Source organism: Oncorhynchus kisutch, linkage group LG29 (assembly GCF_002021735.2).
Source record: "Oncorhynchus kisutch isolate 150728-3 linkage group LG29, Okis_V2, whole genome shotgun sequence".
NCBI classification, from domain to species: Eukaryota; Metazoa; Chordata; class Actinopteri; order Salmoniformes; family Salmonidae; genus Oncorhynchus; species Oncorhynchus kisutch.
The window spans coordinates 1564442-1591229 of record NC_034202.2 but is presented as its reverse complement, the minus strand read 5'-3'; the positions used below and the strand labels follow the sequence as shown (position 1 = coordinate 1591229).

Genomic DNA, 26788 nt, shown 5'->3' with positions numbered 1-26788 from the left:
TGTCAGTGTTCTGCCATGGCCAGCGAAGAGCCCTGATCTCAATCCCATTGAGCATGTCTGGGACCTGTTGGATTGGAGGGTGAGGGCTAGGGTCATTTACTCCAGAAATGTCCAGGAACTTGCAGGTGCCTTGGTGGAAGAGTTGGGTAACATCTCACAGCAAGAACTGGCAAATCTGGTGCAGTTCATGAAGAGGAGATGCACTGCAGTACTTAATACAGCTGGTGGCCACACCAGATACTGACCGTTTGTTCAGGGACACATTATTCCCTTTCTGTTAGTCACATGTCTGTGGAACTTGTTCAGTTTATGTCTCAGTTGTTGAATCTTGCTATGTTGTCACGTTCGTCATAAGGAGTAGACCGAGGTTCAGCGTGCTATGCGTACATTCTAATTCATTAACTTCTTGCGCCGAGCAATCCCGTATCTGGGAGCGTAATCATAGCCTCAAGCTCATTACCATAACGCAACGTTAACTATTCATGAAAATCGCAAATGAAATGAAATAAATATATTGGCTCACAAGCTTAGCCTTTTGTTAACAACACTGTCATCTCAGATTTTCAAAAAATGCTTTTCAACCATAGCTACACAAGCATTTGTGTAAGAGTATTGATAGCTAGCATAGCATTAAGCCTAGCATTCAGCAGGAACAGAAAAGCATTCAAATAAAATCATTTACCTCTGAAGAACTTCAGATGTTTTCAATGAGGAGACTCTCAGTTAGATAGCAAATGTTCAGTTTTTCCAAAAAGATTATTTGTGTAGGAGAAATCGCTCCGTTTTGTTCATCACGTTTGGCTAAGAAAAAAAAACGAAAATTCAGTCATTACAGCGGCAAACTTTTTTCCAAATTAACTCCATAATATCGACAGAAACATGGCAAACGTTGTTTAGAATCAATCCTCAAGGTGTTTTTCACATATCTATTCGATGATAAATCATTCGTGGCAGTTTGTTTTCTCCTCTGAAGCAAATGGAAAAATGCACGCAGCTGGAGATTACGCAATAATTTCGACGGAGGACACCAAGTGGGCACCTGGTAAATGTAGTCTCTTATGGTCAATCTTCCAATGATATGCCTACAAATATGTCACAATGCTGCAGAAACCTTGGGGAAACGACAGAAAGTGTAGGCTCATTCCTGGAGCATTCACAGCCATATAAGGAGACATTGGAACACAGCGCCTTCAAAATCTGGGCCATTTCCTGTTTGAAATTTCATCTTGGTTTCGCCTGTAGCCTCAGTTCTGTGGCACTCACAGATAATATCTTTGCAGAAACGTCAGAGTGTTTTCTTTCCAAAGCTGTCAATTATATGCATAGTCGAGCATCTTTTCGTGACAAAATATCTTGTTTAAAACGGGAACGTTTTTTTATCAAAAAATTTAAAGAATGAACACTGAACAAACTAACAAAACGAACCGTGAAGCTAATATGAATAGTGCAGACAGGCAACTAAACATAGAACAAGATCCCACAAACACCAAAAGGGAAATGGCTACCTAAATATGATCCCCAACCACAGACAATGATAAACAGCTGCCTCTGATTGGGAACCATATCAGGCCACCATAAACATACAAATACCTAGATCTACAAAACCCTAGACATACAAAAACTAGCGTATCCACCCTAGTCACATCCTAACCAAAATATAAAGGAAATAATCCCATTGAGACCCTTCTCTGTGGTAGAGAATGCGGGGTTCAGAAATATGTTTAATAAAGTGGTCAAGCCGCGCTTCGTTATTCCTTCCTGTACACATTCCTCACTGAACTTCTGGAGAGAGTTTGCTGCACTGAAAGTAAAGGGGCTGAATAATTTTGCACGCCCAATTTTTCAGTTTTTGATTTGTTCAAAAAGTTTGAAATATCCAATAAATGTCGTTCCACTTCATGATTGTGTCCCACTTGTTGTTGATTCTTCACAAAAAAATACAGTTTTATATCTTTATGTTTGAAGCCTGAAATGTGGCAAAAGGTCGCAAAGTTCAAGGGGGCCGAATACTTTCGCAAGGCACTGTATTTCTAACAACAAATCATATTTTTAAAGCCACTTCAGAGATAGTAATTTTCATCTAATTTAATTCTGCAGGGTCAAGCCACAGATGCCACAGGAGCCAACCCTTCTCCAGAGACAGCAGATGACAGGGGTTCTCCTCCAGAAAATAAGTCTGCCATGGCTGAGCTTTTTGGAGAGTTGTTCACGACCCAGGAGCAGGGACCCAAGTCAAAGGTCAAGGTCATAGAAGAGGAGGTGACCTCATACAGGGAAGTGGACTGTATTCCCCTGCTAATATGTTGCCATGTTAGCAAGGTGCTATGTCTGGGACCTTTGTCCCTAGCGAGAGGCTATTCTCCACAGCAGCTGACATTGTCACAGCAAGCCGATCTGTGCTCACTGCAGATAATGTGGATAGACAAAACTTGAAAATCTGATAAAAATGTTTTAATTCTTTACAAGTAACCAGTCCCAAGTGGTCCTATTTTGTTGCCTTGCAACCTGGAATTAAAAATGATTTTGGGGGGATTTGTATCACCTGATTTACACAGCATGCCTATCACTTTGAAGATGCAAAATATTTTTTTTTGTGAAGCAAGAAATAAGACAAAACTGAAAACTTGAGCATGCATAACTATTCACCCCCCCTTGGAGTATGTCTCTATAAGCATGGCACATCTAGCCACTGGGATTTTTGCCCATTCTTCAAGGCAAAACTAGGTCATTCCAAGACATGTATATGTTTCCCCTTAAACCACTTGTGTGCTGCATTAGCAGTATGCTTAGGGTCATTGTCCTTCTGGAAGGTGAACCTCCGTCCCAGTCTCAAATTTCTGAAAGACTGAAACAGGTTTCCCTCAAGAATTTCCCTGTATTTAGCCCAATCCATCATTCCTTCCATTCTGACCAGTTTCCTAGTCCCTGCCGATGAAAACGTCCCCACAGCATGATGCTGCCACCACCATGCTTCACTGTGGGGATGGTATTCTCGGGGTGATGAGAGGTGTTGTGGAGTGTACGACTTAAAATGGACAGATACTCCAATCTCTGCTGTGGAGCTTTGCAGCTCCTTCAGGGTTAGCTTTGGTCTCGTTGTTGCCTCTCTGATTAATGCCCTCCTTGCCTGGTCCGTGAGTTTTGGTGGGCGGCCCTCTCTTGGCAGGTTTGTTGTAGTTTCTGATATTTTTTTATAACCCAACCCTGATCTGTACTCTGTACTCTCCACAACTTTGTTCCTTACCTGTTTGGAGAGCTCCTTGGTCTTCATGGTGCCGCTTGCTTAGTGGTGTTGCAGATTCTGGGGCCTTTCAGAACATGTGTGTATATATATATATATATATATATACTCCGATCATGTGACACTTAAAGTCCACCTGTGTGCAATCTAACTAATTATGTGACTTCTGAAGGTAATTTGTTGCACCAGATCTAATTTAGGGGCTTCATAGCAAAGGGGGTGAATACATATGCAGGACCACTTTTGTTTTTTATTTTTATGAATGTTTTAAAACAAGTTATTCATTTCACTTCACCAATTTCAACTATTTTGTGTATGTCCATTAAATGAAATCCAAATAGAAATACATTTAAATTACAGGTTGTAATGCAACAAAATAGGAAAAATGCCAAGAGGGATGAATACTTTTGCAAGGCACTGTAGATATATATATATATATATATATACACATATATATTTGTTGATACAGTGACTGTGTGAGAGAGTGAAAAGGACCCCTTTGGCCATTAGCCTTTGAGTTCGTCCTTGGTGGAAGAGTATTTACAAAAACTGCTGGTTGTTACATATGTCATGGCACCCTAGGTTATCCCAACGAGATAAGAAGCCTGCTTGCTCTGCCTCTTCAGTACTGTGGCAACAGATTTTATTGAGCACTAAAGCTATTCCTTGAATCAATACTGTTTAAGCTGTCAGCCAAAGTAAGTAAGAGGGGAGCTTTGCATGAGCCTTAGCTTGTGTGAGCCACAACGGCTCATAGGAGCATATCTCCTGCTTCTGTAATGTGAGGCAGCTTGATGTACAAGTACACCCCCTGGATAGGACGCTAGTCTATCGCAGGGCCTTACCCCCAATCTATCTTGAGTGCCAAGCAGAGACGCATCGGGTCCCATTTTTACAGTCTTTGGTATGACTCGGTCAGGGATTGAACTGTCCAACCTTCAACTCTTAGGTAGGACACTAACAACAAGGGCACTGAGTTGGTTATGCAAGCCATAGATATAACTATATTGCATATTAAGTGGAAAATGAGAGGCATGCACAATTAGCCATTAAAATATATTTTATTAAGGATATGCCTTGTTGTACCCTTGGTGACCTGTGATAGAGACATTGTCCTACAGGTAACAGTTATTTTTGTTCTTAGAATCACTGGCGTTCAACAAACAGGTTACTACCTACACAAAGTGCTACTACTGTAGGTTTTCTTTATAATGGATTCCAACATATGATTGTCAGAACCTCATTGAAGAGCAAGACCATCTCTGTATTGTTATTATTTTTGCAGAACATCTTCTCAAACATGTGACTAGCGGTAACAAAGTGGCACTGTCATTTTGACTCTACACTTCAAGCAGTTCAGGGACAATGGATAAGCCCTCCTGTTCCTCATCAGTACAGTTACTAATATTAGCAGTATCATTGGGGATGATATTCCTTCTGGGTTTCTATCAGCTATGGCGACATGTCATCAGCCAGAACCGCCTGTGAAGAAGGAGCACATATTATGCTAACTGGACAGCATGGATGGAAACCTAAAACACAGAAGATCAATGTACAACTCACGATAAGTAAACTAGTCACAATTCAATTCACGTCTGTTTTTTATTGTTCACATTAACTGTATGCTCCGGTTTAGTGCATGTTGTCAATTACTCATTCACTCCATTTACCCAAGTGTGGTCTTATTGAGTAGTTCAATTAGGCGTTGCAGCACAGGTAGGGATGACAATGTTCCCACTGTTGTCCATTAGGCAAGAAAGAGGAACACTGAACTACATTAACCAAATGTACAATTCCATTGATCTTTAGTCCATTCTATGAAGGGGAGTAACCAGTGCAGGCCACTGGAAAGGGGGGGGGGGGGGGGGGTCAGGGTAGCAAGACATCTTTCAGCCATGTTGGTGCCCCCCTTGCTTCCTATGGGAGAGCATCATTACCTGTCAGATGGTGGACAACTTGGTCAGCAGCATCTGGAAGACAGGAGGAAGCAGCTTCTGCTGGAGGAGCTGTTGGGGTTGCCCGTACACAGAAATGACATCATAGTTTCCTGAGGGTTGGAACACAAAATAGATTAGTTGAAAGGCACACTGTCAGGTCTGGGGAAAATTAGCTAATTAGCTATTTTCTTCCAAAAATACCTTTTTGTAGCCTTCAAATCAGACAACAGGAACTCATAATCAATCTCTATCATAGATTATCGGCCCCCTTACAAAGTCTCTGTTACTGTCCCCTGCGGGATAAAATAATGAAATACTGTAACGTTGACGTTTACTAGCATGCAAACGAAAGCTTGACTTACAATAAACAAAATGTAACATACAATAACTCAGTGGGGGAGGATCATGGGACTACAAGATTAATAGAATTAGATTTGTATTATACTGTGTACACTACCATGTCATAGAGTAGAGTTATATTGAGGGAGTTTAATTCAACTGGACCGGGGTGCACCGGGCTATGGCTCGTGACATGGCCCGAAAGCTGAGAGGGAGGAGGAGTGCCCTGCTCAACACGAACAGTAATCTGCGCCGCCAAGTCATATCGTCAACAAGACATCATGGTTCATTGTTCAGAAATATGCAACATGTATTTTCCATAAAGTATATGATAGAATTTTACTAGTTTTACTTGGGAAGGCAAATAAGGTAAATATTTTTTTTTTTTTTACCAAGAGCAAACAACACTGAATCCTAAATCACTCCACATTCTTGACAAACATCACTTTGTTTTGAGCCGATTTCGCCAGGACACCCGGCTCACACCTGGGGGGCAGCCCGATTTTCAAAACAATCACTTTCACCTGGTGCAATCTCTGCCCACCCAGGCCAGCTTAATCGAATCCCCTCATTGCAATATCGCTAAAACCCTCAGCTACAGGAATAGGCATATAGGTGGTTGAGAGAGTGCATGAGGGCTACATCCCAATTCTCCACCCTTCTATTATGGTGTGCACTAGCAAACTCCTCATCATGGAAGTTGAAAAGGGAGGACAATCAGGACAAAAGTCCAAATCATCGAGTACTGGTCTGTTCACAGTGTAGCACAATGTATCTTTGGGTTGCACAATCACTGCCAAGTAATGACTTGCAAACGGTATAAAAATAAATAAAAATGTACACTTATTTTACCAGGTAAGCTGACTGAGAACACATTCTCATTTACAGCAACAACCTGGGGAATAGTTACAGGGGAGAGGAGAGGAGATGAATGAGCCAATTGTAAGCTGGGGATGATTAGGTGACCGTGATGGTATGAGGCCCAGATTGAGAATTTAGCTAGGACACCAGGGTTAACACCCCTACTGTAACGATAAGTGCCTTGGAATCGTTAGTGACCACAGAGAGTCAGGACACCCGTTTAACGTCCCACCCGAAAGAAGGCACCCTACACAGGGCAATGTCACCAGTCACTGCCCTGGGGCATTGGGATATTTTTTTTAGACCAGAGGAAATGGTGCCTGCTACTGGCCCTCCAACACCACTTCTAGGAGCATCTGGTCTCAAATCTAGGGACTGACCATGACCAATCAGACCCTGCTTAGCTTCAGAAGCAAGCCTGCAGTGGGATGCAGGGTGGTATCTACCTCTATGCTTGCAACCTCTGCCTCTGATCTATCTAAGTAACAGTACCTAATATGGGATACTTACTTCCACAATGTCTTGTTGTGAAGGTAACTAGCTAGCTAGGCTAGCCAGTGGGCTAGCTAGCTACTGTAATGCTAGCCAGTAACGCCTCTTCATAGCCAATTAGGTACTAGCAAGCTAGCCTTTGAACATTACATGCATCGCTTGTGGTATAGTTTTGGAAGCATGAGGACCTAATCTTTCATATCAGGCCTAAAATTCGACACACAATATGATGGGGTTAAGGTTCTCACACGGCCCACCCTCCATGTTACAGCTCAAGAGGCGACCACCTGTGCTAACTAGCTATCTTGAATGCTTCGAACACCTGTGTGTAAGCGTAACTCAGGCAGTGTAGCATAAGTGTAGTTTCGTTGGATGGAGGCACCCATACCTGTATTGATTTGGGCAAAACTGCTACAGTAAGTGTGTCTTTTTTATTTGAAAGATTCGTTCTCGCTGGTGAAAGATAAGGGCCATGTTTCGAAAGCTGTATCACAAGATATGATTATTGACGTTTCTAAACATTAAAACACAGCGTTGGGTTTGTAGTTCACATGAGGCAGCCGTTGGTGAATCTAATGGTTGAGAACTGTAGGGAGAAGGTAGAATGTTGCCAAAAGCTCTCTAAAGCTACTAGCTAGCTATGTTACCTACCGGTAGCTAGCTACATATAATAGCCATATTAGCTAGCTACTAGTAGCTTCCAGTGTCCCCTACACTGAGCTTTATAGTCCCCACTCACAAACTCCTTGCACACACTGGATGTTCTTCTTCTGTGGGGTTTCTCACTGGCTGTTGCCGGGATAGCCTAAAACATGCCATATCAAAATCAAATCAAATCAAAATCAAATCAAATCAAATTTATTTGTCACATACACATGGTTAGCAGATGTTAATGCGAGTGTAGCGAAATGCTTGTGCTTCTAGTTCCGACAATGCAGTAATAACGAACAAGTAATCTAACTAACAATTCCAAAAAAACTACTGTTTTATACACAGTGTAAGGGGATAAAGAATATGTACATAAGGATATATGAATGAGTGATGGTACAGAGCAGCATAGGCAAGATACAGTAGATGATATCGAGTACAGTATATACATATGAGATGAGTATGTAAACCAAGTGGCATAGTTAAAGTGGCTAGTGATACATGTATTACATAAGGATGCAGTCGATGATATAGAGTACAGTATCTACGTATGCATATGAGATGAATAATGTAGGGTAAGTAACATTATATAAGGTAGCATTGTTTAAAGTGGCTAGTGATATATTTACATCATTTCCCATCAATTCCCATGATTAAAGTGGCTGGAGTAGAGTCAGTGGCATTGACAGTGTGTTGGCAGTAGCCACTCAATGTTAGTGGTGGCTGTTTAACAGTCTGATGGCCTTGAGATAGAAGCTGTTTTTCAGTCTCTCGGTCCCAGCTTTGATGCACCTGTACTGACCTCGCCTTCTGGATGACAGCGGGGTGAACAGGCAGTGGCTCGGGTGGTTGATGTCCTTGATGATCTTTATGGCCTTCCTGTAGCATCGGGTGGTGTAGGTGTCCTGGAGGGCAGGTAGTTTGCCCCCGGTGATGCGTTGTGCAGACCTCACTACCCTCTGGAGAGCCTTACGGTTGAGGGCGGTGCAGTTGCCATACCAGGCGGTGATACAGCCCGCCAGGATGCTCTCGATTGTGCATCTGTAGAAGTTTGTGAGTGCTTTTGGTGACAAGCCAAATTTCTTCAGCCTCCTGAGGTTGAAGAGGCGCTGCTGCGCCTTCTTCACGATGCTGTCTGTGTGAGTGGACCAATTCAGTTTGTCTGTGATGTGTATGCCGAGGAACTTAAAACTTGCTACCCTCTCCACTACTGTTCCATCGATGTGGATGGGGGGGTGTTCCCTCTGCTGTTTCCTGAAGTCCACAATCATCTCCTTAGTTTTGTTGACGTTGAGTGTGAGGTTATTTTCCTGACACCACACTCCGAGGGCCCTCACCTCCTCCCTGTAGGCCGTCTCGTCGTTGTTGGTAATCAAGCCTACCACTGTTGTGTCGTCCGCATACTTGATGATTGAGTTGGAGGCGTGCGTGGCCACGCAGTCGTGGGTGAACAGGGAGTACAGGAGAGGGCTCAGAACGCACCCTTGTGGGGCCCCAGTGTTGAGGATCAGCGGGGAGGAGATGTTGTTGCCTACCCTCACCACCTGGGGGCGGCCCGTCAGGAAGTCCAGTACCCAGTTGCACAGGGCGGGGTCGAGACCCAGGGTCTCGAGCTTGATGACGAGCTTGGAGGGTACTATGGTGTTGAATGCCGAGCTGTAGTCGATGAACAGCATTCTCACATAGGTATTCCTCTTGTCCAGATGGGTTAGGGCAGTGTGCAGTGTGGTTGAGATTGCATCGTCTGTGGACCTATTTGGGCGGTAAGCAAATTGGAGTGGGTCAAGGGTGTCAGGTAGGGTGGAGGTGATATGGTCCTTGACTAGTCTCTCAAAGCACTTCATGATGACGGATGTGAGTGCTACGGGGCGGTAGTCGTTTAGCTCAGTTACCTTAGCTTTCTTGGGAACAGGAACAATGGTGGCCCTCTTGAAGCATGTGGGAACAGCAGACTGGTATAGGGATTGGTTGAATATGTCCGTAAACACACCGGCCAGCTGGTCTGCGCATGCTCTGAGGGCGCGGCTGGGGATGCCGTCTGGGCCTGCAGCCTTGCGAGGGTTAACACGTTTAAATGTCTTACTCACTTCGGCTGCAGTGAAGGAGAGACCGCATGTTTTCGTTGCAGGCCGTGTCAGTGGCACTGTATTGTCCTCAAAGCGGGCAAAAAAGTTGTTTAGTCTGCCTGGGAGCAAGACATCCTGGTCCGTGACTGGGCTGGGTTTCTTCCTGTAGTCCGTGATTGACTGTAGACCCTGCCACATGCCTCTTGTGTCTGAGCCGTTGAATTGAGATTCTACTTTGTCTCTGTACTGGCGCTTAGCTTGTTTGATAGCCTTGCGGAGGGAATAGCTGCGCTGTTTGTATTCAGTCATGTTACCAGACACCTTGCCCTGATTAAAAGCAGTGGTTCGCGCCTTCAGTTCCACACGAATGCTGCCATCAATCCACGGTTTCTGGTTGGGGAATGTTTTAATCGTTGCTATGGGAACGACATCTTCAACGCACGTTCTAATGAACTCGCACACCGAATCAGCGTATTCGTCAATGTTGTTGGCTGACGCAATACGAAACATCTCCCAGTCCACGTGATGGAAGCAGTCTTGGAGTGTGGAGTCAGCTTGGTCGGACCAGCGTTGGACAGATCTCAGCGTGGGAGCTTCTTGTTTTAGTTTCTGTCTGTAGGCAGGGATCAATAAAATGGAGTCGTGGTCAGCTTTTCCGAAAGGGGGGCGGGGCAGGGCCTTATATGCGTCGCGGAAGTTAGAGTAACAATGATCCAGGGTCTTTCCACCCCTGGTTGCGCAATCGATATGCTGATAAAATTTAGGGAGTCTTGTTTTCAGATTAGCCTTGTTAAAATCCCCAGCTACAATGAATGCAGCCTCCGGATAAATCGTTTCCAGTTTGCAGAGAGTTAAATAAAGTTCGTTCAGAGCCATCGATGTGTCTGCTTGGGGGGGGATATATACGGCTGTGATTATAATCGAAGAGAATTCTCTTGGTAGATAATGCGGTCTACATTTGATTGTGAGGAATTCTAAATCAGGTGAACAGAAGGATTTGAGTTCCTGTATGTTTCTTTCATCACACCATGTCACGTTGGCCATAAGGCATACGCCCCCGCCCCTCTTCTTACCAGAAAGATGTTCGTTTCTGTCCGCGCGATGCGTGGAGAAACCCGCTGGCTGCACCGCTTCGGATTGCGTCTCTCCAGTGAGCCACGTTTCCGTGAAACAGAGAACGTTACAGTCTCTGATGTCCCTCTGGAATGCTACCCTTGCTCGGATTTCATCAACCTTGTTGTCAAGAGACTGGACATTGGCAAGAAGAATGCTAGGGAGTGGTGCACGATGTGCCCGTCTCCGGAGTCTGACCAGAAGACCGCTTCGTTTCCCTCTTTTTCTGAGTCGTTTTTTTGGGTCGCTGCATGGGAACCATCCCGTGGCGCTGGTTGTAAGGCAGAACACAGGATCCGCATCGCGAAAAACATATTCTTGGTCGTACTGGTGGTGAGTTGACGCTGATCTTATATTCAGTAGTTCTTCTCGGCTGTATGTGATGAAACCTAAGATGACCTGGGGTACTAGTGTAAGAAATAACACGTAAAAAAACAAAAAACTGCATAGTTTCCTAGGAACGCGAAGCGAGGCGGCCATCTCTGTCGGCGCCGGAAGTGGAACAGCTACAACCGAAAGCGACTGTTGACAGCAAGCACAGGCAACGTCTTCTGCCTCAGGTAACCGGAACCCCGCCCACCATGTTTGATTGACACGAAATGAAGGAAAGTAAATAGAAAAATGAAGCATTGCAATTGATTTATGGAATTTGATTGACCATAAAAATTGACAGTCTTAAACCACACAGAGTATGTAAAAAATGGTGAATTGCAAATTGAGAATCATTTTAATTTGTCACAATTCATGCTATCGCAACAAGCAAATGAAATGGCAAACATGATAAATGATTTGTCATTTGAACATTTAGTGATGTGTCAGTGTTGTACTGGATAGGACCATGGAAATTAAATATCAAACACAATTTGCTATTTCTTTTTCAAATTGTCAGATATTATGCATACTCAATCATGAAAATGAAAATGCAATATATGTTTTCCATTTCAATTAGATTTGTCACGAAAAATGCATTCTCATTTAGGAAAAGGAATTGCAAACATGTTTTACAGTCTCCTAACCAATTGTGCTATTGTGTGTGTTTTGCTGGGTTATTTGTAACTTATTTTGCACATAATGTTTCTGCCATCACAGGTGGTGAGTGGGTAATTTGCATTTCCCATCGGTACTATTAGCCAACGTACAATCATTCGAAAATAAAATAGACTAAATACAAGCATGTATATCCTACCAATAATATCTTGTTTCACCGAGTCTTGGATGAACGACGACATGAATAACATACACTGTATCGGCAGGATAGAACTGTAGACTCTGGTAAGACAGAGTTGAAGTCAGAGGTTTACAAACACTTAGGTTGGAGTCATTAAAACTTGTTTTTCAACCACTCCACAAATTTCTTCTTATAGTTTTGGCAAGTTGTGTCATGCACATCTACTTTGTGCATGACACAAGTAATTTTTCCAACAATTGTTTACAGACAGATTATTTCACTTAGAATTCACTGTATCACAATTCCAGTGGGTCAGAAGTTTACACAGCTTGGAAAATTCCAGAAAATTATGTCATGGCTTTAGAAGGTTCTGATGGGCTAATTCACATCATTTGAGTCAATTGGAGATGTACCTGTGGATGTATTTCAAGGCCTAACTTCAAGCTCAGTGCCTCTTTGCTTGACATCATGGGAAAATCAAAAGAAATCAGCCAAAACATTGTAGACCTCCACAAGTCTGGTTCATGCTTGGGAGCAATTTCCAAACGCCTGAAGGTACTATGTTCAACTGTACAAACAATAGCACGCAAGTATAAACACCATGGGACCACGCAGCCGTCATACCGCTCAGGAAGGAGACGCGTTCTGTCTCTTAGAGATGAACGTACTTTGGTGCGAAATGTGCAAATCAATCTCAGAACAACAGCAAAAGACCTTGTGAAGATGCTGGAGGAAACAGGTACAAAAGTATCTATATCCATAGTAAAATGAGTCCTATATCGACATAACCCGAAAAGCTGCTCAGCAAGGAAGAAGCCACTGGTCCAAAACCTCCATAACAAAGCCAGACTACGGTTTGCAACTGCACATGGGGACAAAGATTGTACTTTTTGGAGAAATGTCTTCTGGTCTGATGAAACAAAAATAGACTGTTTGGCCATAATGACCATTGTTGTGTTTGGAGGAAAAAGGGGGAGGCTTGCAAGCCAAAAAACACCATCCCAACAGTGAAGCACGGGGGTGGCAGCATCATGTTGTGGGGTACTTTGCCAAAATGGGCCAAAATTCACCCAACTTATTGTGGGAAGCTTGTGGAAGGCTACCTGAAACGTTTGACCCAAGTTAAACAATTTAAAGGCAATGCTACCAAATACACTCAATTAGTATGTAAACTTCTGACCTACTGGGAATGTGATGAAAGAAATAAAAACTGAAATAAATCATTCTCTCTGCTATTATTCTGACATTTCACATTCTTAAAATAAAGTGGTGATCCTAACTGACCTAAGACAGGGAATCTTTACTAGGATTAAATGTCAGGAATTGTGAAAAACTAAGTTTAAATGTATTTGTCTAAGGTGTATGTAAACTTCAGACTTCAACTGCTTATTTGCAAACAACAGCTGGTGCACAAAATCTAAGGACGTCTTGGGGTTTTGCTCACCTGAGGTAGAGTATCTCATGATAAGCTGTAGACCACACCATTTACCAAGAGAGTTTATCTATATTCTTCATAGATATCTATTTACCACCACAAACTGATGCTGGCACTAAGACCGCACTCAATTAACTATATACGGCCATAAGCAAACAGGAAAACGCTGATCCAGAGGCGGAGCCCCTAGTTTTTGGGGACTTTAATGTTGGGAAACTTAAATCTGTTTTACCTCATTTCTACCAGCATGTTAAATGTGCAACCAGAGGGAAAAAATCTCTAGACCACCTTTACTCAATACACAGAGATGCATACAAGCCCTCCCTCGCCCTCCATTTGGCAAATCTGACCATATTCCTACTTACAAGCAAAAACTAAAGAAGGAAGCACCAGTGACTCGGTCAATCAGTGGTCAAATAAGACTAACCTACAGGATAGTTTTGCTCGCATAGACTGGAATATGTTCTGCGATTCTTCCGAGGACATTGATGAGTGCCCTCAAAGCTCATCACTAAGCTAAGGACCCTGGGACGAAACACCTCCCTCTGCAACTGGATCCTGGACATCCTGAAGGGTAGGTAACAACTCATCCTCTATGCTGATCCTCAACACAGGGGGCCCTCAGGGGTGGTGGCTCAGTCCCCTCCTGTACTCCCTATTCACTCATTATTGCATGGCAGGCATGACTCCAACACCATCATTAAGTTTGCTGATGACACAACAGTTGTAGGCCTGATCACAGACAACGATGAGACAGGCTATAGGGAGGAGGTCAGAGACCTGGCCATGTGGTGCCACAACCTCTCCCTCAATGTGATCAAGACAAAGGAGATGATTGTGGAATACAGAAAAAGGAGGGCCGGGAACACCCCCATTCTCATCGACGGGGCTGTAGTGGAACAGGTTGAGAGCTTCAAGTTCGTTGGTGTCCACATCACCAACAAACTATCACGGTCCAAGCACACCAATACAGTCGTGAAGAGGTCACGACAAAACCTATTCCCCCTTAGGAGACTGAAAAGATTGGCATAGGCCCTCAGATACTCAAAGTTATACAGCGGCACCATCGACAGCATCTGGTTGCATCACCCCCTGGTATGGCAACTGCTCGGCCTCTGACCGCAAGGCACTACAGAGGGTTGTCCGTAACGACCCAGTACATCACTGCGGCCAAGCTTCCTGCCATCCAAGACCTCTATACCAGGTGATCAGAGAAAGGCCCTAAAAACTGTCAAACTCCAGCCACCCTGGTCAGACTGTTGTCTCTGCTACAGCACGGCAAGCGGTACCGGAGCGCCAAGTCTAGGTCCAAAAAGCTTCTCAACAGTTTCTACCCCAAGCCATAAGACTCATGAACAGCTAATCAAATGGCTACCCAGACGATTTGCATTTCCTCCCCACCCCCCTCATTTACGCTGCTGCTATTCGCTGTTTATTATCTATGCAGTCCCTTTAACTCTACCTACCTGTACATATTACCTCCATTACCTCGACTAACCGGTGCCCCTGCACATTGATTCTGTACCGGTACCTCCTGTTTTACTGAACATGTATTTTTCTTAACTGCATTGTTGGTTAAGGGCTTGTCAGTAAGCATTGTAAGGTCTACACCTGTTGTTTTCAGCGCATGTGAAAAATACAATTTTATTTTATTTGATATTGATTTATAATTTGCCCATGTGCCTTTCCAATTGAGTTTCGGCAACTAAATGTTTCCATACCCAGCTAGAGACATCTCCATGGAAACGAATCCATTGGCTGAGGGTGGATGGGATGTGGAGGGATATGAAGAGGTCAAGACATGCAGTTTCCTTGGAAACTGCGCACATTGCTCTGGCCTTGTGCCCGTACTTTCTCCGACTGGCGCTCACAAGGGGGGGGTCAGGGTTTTTTAATTGGCTGAAATTCTGTCTCTAGGCTTGACACCTCCTCCGTGACAGAGTCTCAAGCTTTTAAAGGGGAAAGGAACGGTAATACTATACCGTTCATTACATTTGGGTCAAGTCAATCAATCAATAATATAAAAAATAAATATATGGCAAATATACATTTTGTTAAATAGATGGTGTGGGGTTGAGTGGTGCTGAAGGGTGGGACTAAAAACAACAAGATAGCTCAAGTTAAATATACTGTGTCCATAAAATGTATATAGGTTCAGACCTTTTGTGAAACAGCACAGTTAAAAATATAACTAATATTATAACTAATATTATTATGTTATTATAACTAATAACTAAGCAAATAGAACAGTAACTGGATGTTCTTCAGACATAGATGGGAGGGATTGAGGGTAGCTGAATGACGAGTGTGAAAACAAACGGAAGATAACTATTGTAAAATATACTGTGACTATAAAATGTATAAAGTTTGTATACCCTGGAAGTAGAAGCCTAAGTGTTGTTGTCCATTAGTCCAATTAAGGGAGGGGTGGTAGGGTTAGGGCAAAATAATAAAGGAAAATACAAACTCAGCAAAAAAAACGGTTTATTTTCGGCCAACTTTACAAGTTCCACAGACGTGAGTAACAGAAATGGAATAATGTGTCCCTGAACAAAGGGGTGGTCAAAATCAAAAGTAATAGTCAGTATTAAGTACAGTAGTGCATCACCTCCTCATGGACTGCACCAGATTTGCCAGTTCTTGCTGTGAGATGTTATCCCACTCTTCCACCAAGGCACTAGCAGATTCCCGGACATTTCTGGGGGGAATGGCCCTCACCCTCAGATCAAACAGATCCCAGATGTGCTCAATGGGATTGAGATCCGGGCTCGTCGCTGGCCATGGCAGAACACTTGACATTCCTGTCTCGCAGGAAATCACGCAGAGAACGAGCAGTATAGCTGGTGGCATTGTCATGCTAGAGGGTCATGTCAGGATGAGCCTGCAGGAAGGGTACCACATGAGGGAGGAGGATGTCTTCCGTGTAACGCACAGCGTTGAGATTGAGCTTGTTGTCATTGCAGGCAGTCTGATGATCTTGTGACACACCGCCCCAGACCATGACGGACCATCCACCTCCAAATTGATTCCGCTCCAAAGTACAGGCCTCGGTGTAACGCTCATTCCTTTGACGATAAACACAAATCCAACCATCACCACTGGTGAGACAAAACCGCGACTTGTCAGTGAAGAGCACTTTTTGCCAGTCCTGTCTGGTCCAGCGACGGTGGGTTTGTGCCCGTAGGCCACGTTGTTGCCTGGTGAGGACCTGCCTTACAACAGGCCTTCAAGCCCTCAGTCCAACCTCTCTCAGACTACTGTGGACAGTCTGAGCACTACTGGAGGGATTGTGCGTTCCTGGTGTAACTTGGGCAGTTGTTGTTGCCATCCTGTACCTGTCCTGCAGGTGTGATGTTCGGATGTACCGATCCTGTGCAGGTGTTGTTGCACGTGGTCTGCCACTGCACGGATGATCAGCTGTCCATCCTGTCTCCCTGTAACGCTGTCGTAGGCGTCTCACAGTACGGACATTGCAATTTATTGCCCTGGCCACATCTGCAGTAGGCAAATTATATGTTATATTTGAGACACTTCAAAGTTACCACCCTTTGCCTTGATAACAGCTTTGCACACGCTTGCCATTCTCTCAACCAGCTTCATTAAGTCACCTGGAATGCATTTCAATTAACAAGGTGTGCCTTGTTAAAAGTTAATTTGTGGAATCTCTTTCCTTCTTAATGTGTTTAAGACAATCAGTTGTGTTGTGACAAGGTAGGGGTAATAAATAAAGAAGTATAATAAATAAATAAATATAAAGAAGATAAAAGACCAAGTAAATATTGTGGAAAGAACAAGCCCAAATAATCATAAGGAAAAGACAGTCCATCATTACTTCAAGACAATTAGATCAGTCAATCTGGAAAATTTCAAGAACTTTTATGCTATGATGATACTGGCTCCCATGAGGACCGCCACAGGAAATGAAGACCCAGAGTTACCTCTACTGCAGAGGATAAGTTCATCAATCGGCAATTAACTGCACCTCAGAAGTAACAGACACATCTCAACATCAACTATTCAGAGGAGACTGCATGAATCAGACCTTCATGGTCAAATTGCTGCAAAGAAACCCCTACTAAAGGGCACCAATAAGAAGAAGAGACTTGCTTGGGCCAAGAAACAAAAGCAATGGTCTTTAGACTGGTGGAAATCTGTCCTTTGGTCTGACGCATTCCAACCACCGTGTCTTTGTGAGACGCAGAATAGGTGAGCGGATTATCTCTGCATGTGTGGTTCCCACCATGAAGCATGGAGGAGGAGGTGTGATGGTGTGGGGGTGCTTTGCTGGTTTCACTGCCAGTGATTTATTTAGAATTCAGGGCACAATTAACCAGCATGTCTACCACAGCATTCTGCAGTGATACGCCATCCCATCTGGTTTGCGCTTAGTGGGACTATAATTGGTTTTCAACAGGACAATGAACCAAAACACACCTACAGGCTGTGTAAGGGCTATTTGACCAAGAATGTGAGTGATGGAGTGCTGCATCAGGTTACCTTGCCTCCACAATCACCTGACCTCAACTCAATTGAGATGGTTGGGATGAGTTGGATCACAGAGTGAAGGAAAAGCAGCCAACAAGTGCTCAGCATATGTGGGAACTCCTTTAAGACAGTTGGAAAAGGATTTCAGGTGAAGCTGGTTAAGAGGGTGGCTACTTTGAATTAAATAAAATCAAAAATATATTTAGATTTGTTTTGCACTTTTTTGGTTGCTACATGATTCCATATGTGTTATTTCATCATTTTATTTTACAATGTAGAAAATAGTACAAATAAAGAAAAATTCTTGAATGAGTGCGTCCAAACGTTTGACTGGTACTGTATATTTTAGAAGCTGTATTTAAACTGTTTAAAATTGTATGACAATATTTTAGGTTGACAATATTCTATTACTCAATTTCTGATATATCACATGCCATACTTTCATTTTCCTGCATAAATAAAATCAGGATTAAGCTGCCAGTCATTCCAATAGGTCATTATCAATAAAATGTCACAATATGGTGCATAGCGTTCAATTTGGCAGCTGGGGGCCAAGGAGCCCCCTGCTAAAAACCATTGACCATTGCCTTTTTCAAGGAATTGTTCAATATTTTCAAGGGATTTTTAAATAAATGTTAACTATTTGGTTTTTTCATCACCTCTTGAAGAGCATAGTCACAACTACACATTTCTGATGATTCCACGTTGTGTTCTATCGGTCAGAGTTGTACAGCAAGTAACTGCATGCTTTTCATTATCAGTAAACATGAATTGATCATGTAATTTCAGATACGTGATGGTAGCCTATCCATTTAGTGTTTCTCCTATCCATTTGTCAAACAACAGGTATTTAGCTTGCTTCATCTGAGATTAGGCTTTTGGAACGAGCTTGACATCGGCAAGTCCTCATCCTGGTAAAGTTGTCATAAAGACTACTGTCATCACCACTACAGATGGTATTGCCATCCAGTTCAGGGCAGACAACCCTGGTTCTGCAGTACCGCAGGCTCTTCATGTTTTCAAAGTAACCAGGTGTTTTAAATGTAGGCAATCACTGAATTGATCAATTGGCTCATTTGGTCAGGTAGGACAAACTCCTCCAACACCTGCAGTACTCCAGGAACAGGGTTGCCTACCCCTGATCTAGTTTATCCCCTGAAAGTTATCTTGTTATTAACTAGCCATATTGAGGTGATCTGTTATTAGCTAGCCAATTTGACGTGGTCCATCAATCAATGTAGCCTATCATGTCTGTCAGCAGCAATCATGATTGAACACTTCAAAACAAGCTTGAAAAGAGGATAATGTTAGCTAACTTCACTAGGTAGGCCTATGTTGGTTGGAGAAAAGTACATTACGTCTACTTACCACTATGTTTAGCCAACTGTAGCTACAAAGCTTTTACGGGTCGCTTGCCTTGCAAAGTAAACATTATCAGCTAACAGTACATCGGCACATGCGCTCTTCTACTGCTTGACAAGCAGAGCCCACAGTGGATGGGGAAATTAACCTAAACCACTAATACTTGTCAGGTATAATTAACTTTTATATCACTGATATCCAATTAATGGTGGGCAATATTGAGAGATATCACGAGGCTACCCTAACATATCTGAAATTACATAATCATTTGATGTTTACTGGTCATGAAAATTATACTTGCTGTATAACTGTATAACTGATTTATAGAGCTAAATGTGCGCAGTTGTTTTGAATGGAATAATCTGTAGTTCTGACTATGCTCTTCAAGAGCTGATGATATTACAACCAAATAGTTATAATGTGTTGCTGTTTGTGTCGCACTGCTTTGCTTTATCTTGGCCAGGTCGCAGTTGTAAATGAGAACTTGTTCTCAACTAGCCTACCTGGTTAAATAAAGGTGTTCTCAACTAGCCTACCTGGTTAAATAAAGGTGTTCTCAACTAGCCTACCTGGTTAAATAAAGGTGAAATAAAAATACAATAAATAAACATTTATTTAACAATCCCTTGAAAACAGTTGGTTTCATTACTTTAATGGTTGCTAATGTTATATGAAGTTAGCATGGGCTAAAATAAATGGAGGCATAAACCCATTTCAAGCTATATAGCCTAATACAAAGTATCTAGTGCCCAATACAAAACAATATTCCCTATAATTAATTATAAAGGACAATAGTTGTTTCTTGATCATGTTGTCTGTATTTAATCATAGGCAGTAGCATTTAAAAAGCACAACAGGTAATATTGCTGTGTTTGTAACCAAGTGTAAATTTACCAAATAAGACTGGGAAAAATCCACTTGAACGGCCCTCCAACTGGTAATTGCTAGTGGGAAACTAATTCCTCTATCATCCTGAGCAGGAACTCAAGTCCTTTTGTTCACCTGACCTAGAATTCCTTACAATCAAATGCCAACAGCTTTATCTTCCAAGAGGATTCTCTTCGATTATAGTCACAGCCGTGTAACCCCCGCCAAGCAGAAACCTTGTCGGCCCTGAAAGAACTTCACTGGACTCTATGTAAACTGGAAACCATACATTCTGGGGATGCATTTATTGTAGTTGGGGATTTTTAACAAAGCTAAACTAAGAACAATACTTTCTAAATTCTATCAGCATATTGAATGCGCGACTCGAGCTGGTAGCATTCTGGACCATGGCTACTCTAACTTCCGCGATGCATACAAAGCCCTCCCCCGCCCTGCCTTCAGCAAATCTGACCATGACTCCATTTTGATGCTCCCAGCCTATAGACAGAAATGAAAACAGGAAACGCCCGTGCTCAGGTCTATCCAATGCTGGTCTGACCAATAGGATTCCACGCTTCAAGATTGCTTCGATCACGTGGACTAGGATATGTTCCGGATATCCTCAGACAATAACATTGATGTATACGCTGACTCGTTGAGCGAGTTTATTAGCAAGTGCATCAGCGATGTCATACCCACTGTGACTATTGAATCCTAACCAGAAACCGTGGATTGATGGCAGCATTCGCCCAAAACTGAAAGCGCGAACAACCGCTTTTAATCATGGCAAGGCGACTGGAAACATGATTGAATACAAACAGTGCAGCTATTCCCTTCGCAAGGCAATCAAACAAGTAAAGTGTCAGTAAAGAGACAAAGTATAGTTGCAATTCAACGGCTCAAAAACAAGACGTATGTGGCCTACAGTCAATCACCGATTACAAAAAGAAAACCAGCCACATTGCGGACATCGACATCTTGCTCCCAGACAAATGAAACAACTTCTTTGCTCACTTTGAGGACAATACAGTGCCACTGACACGGCCCGCTACCACTGACACAGCCAGCTGTCCTTCTCCATGGCCAACGTGAGTAAAACATTTGCCGGCCCAGACGGCATCCCTACCCGCGTCCTCAGAGCATGCAGACCAGCTGGCTGATGTGTTTCCAGACATATTCAATCAATCCCTATCCCAGTCTGCTGTCCCCACATGTTTCAATGAGGCCACCATTGTTCCTGTTCCCAAGAAAAGCTGCGGTAACTGAACTAAATGACTATCGCCCTATTGCACTCACTTCTGTCATCACGAAGTGCTTTGAAAGACTAGTCAAAGATCACATCACCTCCACCCTACCTGATACCCTAGACCCACTCCAATCTGCTTACCGCCCCAATAGTTCCACTGGCGATGCCATCGACATCAAACTGCCCTATCCCATCTGGACAAGAGGAATATCTATGTAAGAATGATGTTCATTGACTACAGCTCAGCATTTAACACCATAGTACCCTCCAAACTTGTCATTAAGCTCGAGACCCTGGGAGTCCACCCTGTGCAACTGGGTACTGGACTTTGACAGGCCGCCCCCAGGTGGTGAAGGTAGGAAACAACATCTCCATCCCACTGATCCTCAACACTGGGGCCCCACGAGGGTGCATTTTCAGCCCTCTCCTGTACTCCCTGTTCACCCACGACTGCGTGTCCATGCACGCTTCCAACTCAATCATCAAGTTTGCAGACGACACTACAGTGGTACGCTTTATTACCAACAATGACGAGATGGCCTACAGGGAAGAGGTGAGGGCCCTCTGAGTGTGGTGTCAGGAAAATAACCTCTCACTCAACATCAAACAAAACAAAGGAGATGATCGTGGACTTCAGGAAATCCCCCCCCCCCCCCATCCACAGGACAGTAGTGGAGAAGGTGGAAAGTTTTTTAAAGTTCGTCTTGGTACATATCACTGACAAAATGAAATGGTCCACCCACACAGACAGCGTGGTGAAGAAGGCGCAACAATGCCTCTTCGACCTCAGGAGGCTGAATAAATGTTGCTTGTCACCTAAAACACTCAAACTTTTACAGATGCACAATCGAGAGCATCCTTTCGGGCTGTATCACTGCCTGGTACTGCACCGCCCTCAACCGTAAGGCTCTCCAGAGGGTAGTGCGGTCTGCACAACGCATCACTGGGGGCAAACTACCTGCCCTCCAGGACACCTACAGCACCCATTGTCACAGGAAGGCCAAAAAGATCATCAAGGACAACAACCACCAGAGCCACTGCCTGTTCACCCCGCTATCATCCAGAAGGCGAGGTCAGTACCGGTGAATACTAACATAGAGAGGCTGCTGCCAACACTCAGACTCAAATCTTTGGCCACTTTAATAAATTGACTTAAAAGGTATCACTAGTCACTTTATTTAAAGCCACTTTATTAATGTTTACATATTCTACATTACTCATCTCATAAGTATATACGGCCATCGCTCATCCATATATTTAAATGTACATATTCTTATTCATTCCTTTACTTGTGTGTATAAGGTAGTTGTTGTGAAATTGTTAGATTACTTGTTAGATATTACTGCACGGTCAGAACTAGATGCACAAGAATTTCGCTACACTTGCATTAACATCTGCTAACCATGTGTATGTTACCAATAAGATTTGAGCTCCCACTTCTCCCACATGCTGACGTCTGACATCCCCTACTAACGAAATTATCTCCAAAACAGCATTTTCGGTAGTTAATTGCAAAAACATTTTATTTATAAAAAGTAATCTATTCATTTGGTTTTTGAACACAATCATTTGTTTCATGCATGATCGCTATATTTATAGTTTATGGTTTATGCAGCATATCTGCGTTTCTCAGCAGAATTCAAAGCATGTGAATGCATCCAAATGGTATTTACAACAACCGGTAAATTCCTTCCTCCAACATAATTACAAACACAGCATTAGTCACAGCTGGGATGGTACAGGGCATAACCTTATGAAAGCATTATCTATCAACTAGCACAAAGCATGATATATTTATCGGCCAAGAGAGCTTGTTGAAATCTTTTTCGATTCAGACATCACAAGAGGATATACATTGCGCAATATATATTTATTTATCTAGAAGGCACTTTCCATAAAACATGAGTTGATTAATATAGAAAATAGAACCTTACCATACCGTTACAACACATCATCGTCATAGGCTGCAACGCATCGACTAAAGGCTATATACATCTAGCCAAAAACAACCAAAGAACTGTGCTATTTTGGTCAATAACGTGACTTTTGTCTGATCTATCAAAAATCAGTCACATAGATATCAGATACGAAGCAAGTCGTGGGAAAATAAGCATCTTCTCAGCAAACCCTGTGCACCCCGTGAAGCGTTTTCTGTCCAAAATGACCAGAAATAACGGAGGCGAGCGGCTCTCTGAAGCAGCAACCGGCGATTTGTTTAGTTTATTACTTTGCCTTTAAGTTCAGAAGGCATCGATGTACAAAGCACCGAAAGCTCCGCCCCTGATATTTTACCTTCAAATCCCTCCTGCCCCTGGACTTCCTTCAAATGTCTCAGGTAACAAAAATCACAATGTCAATTCGCACAATGCATTCATGTGAGGTCTTTTAGACTACATTTCTGACTTCATTTGAGGGACTTTTGATGGATGAGGCATATTATATCACAATAATATTCCATGTTGCATCACTTGCAAGAGTTTGAATTCACACGCGGTATGTTATTTCAGAGCATTTATGTCTGGAGTTGTGGTTACAAATCAAGAATGAGTATGAAGCATTCAATAAGAATAATATTTCATTATGAAAGCAATGGACATTACTTAGCTTAATGTTACCTCCAAACAGTTTAAAAAACGTTTTGTTATATATTCAAATATAATGTCATTGCAATGTCCTGATAGGGTATTGAATAACCATTTTACTTTTGTGCATAAAAAGCACATTTGCGCGTGAAAATGTTAAGTTGTTATATTGGAGTAGGCCTAATATTATGTATGTTAGAGCCGATTTGGACATATTTGTATAAAAGACTGAACATCTACCATGTACATTTGTGTAAATATATTAAATATGAATGTACATGATGAAATATTAGGTACATACCTTTATGATGTATATTTACCTGATTGAGATATATTGATTTGTTGTTAGTGTAACTCAGTTTTTGCCCCCCCCCCCCCCCCCTCTTGCCTATTCATTGTATTGTGGTAAGTGTGTTAGGATAAAGGCAGGAAGTTGGGCCTTCGGGGGAGGGAGTCCTTGCTAGATGCGGGAGCGGTATAGTTTTTTGACGATACAGACATACAGACAGGTCATAATATGAATCTTCCATATCAAGTATTCTATGCTTTAAGTTGATTGGAGAATCATTTATTTGTTAGATATAAGAAGAATAAACATTTTTGTTGCACCATATACCTGGATGTCATTGAATGTTTGGTCGTTTGGAAACCTTGAGTGTGGACTGTATGCGTACCAAACAACCATGCTTCAGGCTTGGGCAGTGGCTATGGTAAAGACGAAAGGAAGCCACTACAATGTATCTATAAAAATGTTGAAGATTACATTTGCTGCATGACGCATGACAGATGTCTGAAAGACACACCTGGGGAAAAAAATATGTATGTCATTGTTGTCAATAGTCGACTGGCGTGACGTAAAGACGCATGTCAAAAGACAAGAGTGCTGTTCCCGAAAGACCACCATTGGCGCGTGACACCCTTTACCGTTGACAGATCCTTTAATTTTACCATCTACCAAAAAGTGCCGTTCTTTGCTAGGCACTGGAAAACTTCACCAGTCTTTGTGGTTGAAATAAATGTATATTTGAGTTTGTATTTTATATGATTGGTTAAATCAAGCCATCTGAAACGCAGACACACAAACTAGAAAGACAAGTGCACTGCACATACATGCACTAAATGCTTAAAACACATACACACACAGACTGACACACACACAGGGCCAGTTCTAGCCTTTTGGGGACCCGGAGCAAGATTTTATTTTTTGAGGGGGGGGGGGCACCTCAATGAAAAACATTTTAGTAGCCCCTCTCTTGACATTCTACACACTTAAATAATATATTTTATTATCATTTAAAAAAAGATGTATTATTATTTTATATCTGTATTATATAGTAAACGAATAAACAACAACACTTCTACTTCCAGCTGATACATACTATATACATTTTATGGACAGAATCTATAACCTCTCCCATCTATTTCTGATGCCTATCCAGTTTGATTTCTATTTTTAACTGTGCTGTTTCACTAAAGTTCTGATATAAGTTCTGACATACATTTTACAGATACAGTATATTTAATATGTGTTATCTTGTTGTTATTAGTCTCACCCTTTAGGTCCATTCAACCACTCCCATCTATCTCTATTATATATGTTTCACTAAAGTTCTGATATAAGTTCTGACATACATTTTACAGATACAGTATATTTAATATTTGTTATCTTGTTGTTATTAGTCTCACCCTTTAGGTCCATTCAACCACTCCCATCTATCTCTTAACACCATCCAAATTGGATTTCTATTTGCCATATATTTTTCAACTGTGCTGTGATGCTTCACAAAAGTCCTGAACCTTTCTATTCTCATAGTTTCTACAGATTGTAAATGAAATAAAAATATTTTGCTAAAAGTATGATTATATTTTTGATCGATTGACTTTTCAAATCACCCAGTATTATTAGCTGCAGCATTAGTTCCAGGCATATGTTGCAATTCCCTTCCTGGACTTGTAACCAAAAACAAGCTACATATGGACAGTACCAAAATAAATGATCAGTCTCTTCGCAGCAAATTCTGCAGAGCTGGGAAGTTTGTATCAACCATAAATTTAACATTCTATTGGTGGCAAGATTTATACATTTTTATTTATTTACCCTTTTTTCCCCCAGTTTCGATCTTGTCCCATCACTGCAACTCTCCAATGGGCTCGGGAGGCGAAGGTCGAGTCATGCGTCCTCCAAAACATGACCCGCCAAAGCGCTCTTCTTAACACCCGCCGCTTAACCCAGAAGCCAGTGGCACGAATATGTCAGAGGAAACACAGTTCACCTGACGACGAGGTCAGCCTGTAGGTACCCAGCCCGCCACAAGGAGTCCCTAGAGCGCGGTGAGTCAAGTAAAGCCCCCCCCCCCCCCCCCCAGCCAGTGGTGTGAAGTACTTCAGTAAAGCCCCCCCCCCAGCCAGTGGTGTGAAGTACTTCAGTAAAGCCCCCCCCCCCCCCAGCCAGTGGTGTGAAGTACTTCAGTAAAGCCCCCCCCCCCAGCCAGTGGTGTGAAGTACTTCAGTAAAGCCCCCCCCCCCAGCCAGTGGTGTGAAGTACTTCAGTAAAGCCCCCCCCCCCCCAGCCAGTGGTGTGAAGTACTTCAGTAAAGCCCCCCCCCCCAGCCAGTGGTGTGAAGTACTTCAGTAAAGCCCCCCCCCCAGCCAGTGGTGTGAAGTACTTCAGTAAAGCCCCCCCCCCCAGCCAGTGGTGTGAAGTACTTCAGTAAAGCCCCCCCCCCCCAGCCAGTGGTGTGAAGTACTTCAGTAAAGCCCCCCCCCCCAGCCAGTGGTGTGAAGTACTTCAGTAAAGCCCCCCCCCCCCAGCCAGTGGTGTGAAGTACTTCAGTAAAGCCCCCCCCCCAGCCAGTGGTGTGAAGTACTTCAGTAAAGCCCCCCCCCCCAAGCCAGTGGTGTGAAGTACTTCAGTAAAGCCCCCCCCCCCAGCCAGTGGTGTGAAGT

The 26788-nt window shown here is 42.9% G+C and overlaps 1 long non-coding RNA gene across 1 annotated transcript; it reads right to left on the bottom strand.

Annotated features, from left to right (window-relative positions):
* Positions 1-4283: 4283 nt before the first annotated feature.
* LOC109874388 (uncharacterized) lies at positions 4284-23588 on the bottom strand. The gene is made up of 3 exons (XR_002252693.2): positions 23195-23588; positions 5179-5288; positions 4284-4723 (listed from the first exon to the last, which is right to left on the bottom strand). It is a non-coding gene; the product is annotated as an uncharacterized LOC109874388 (long non-coding RNA).
* Between the last annotated feature and the right edge of the window lie 3200 nt (positions 23589-26788).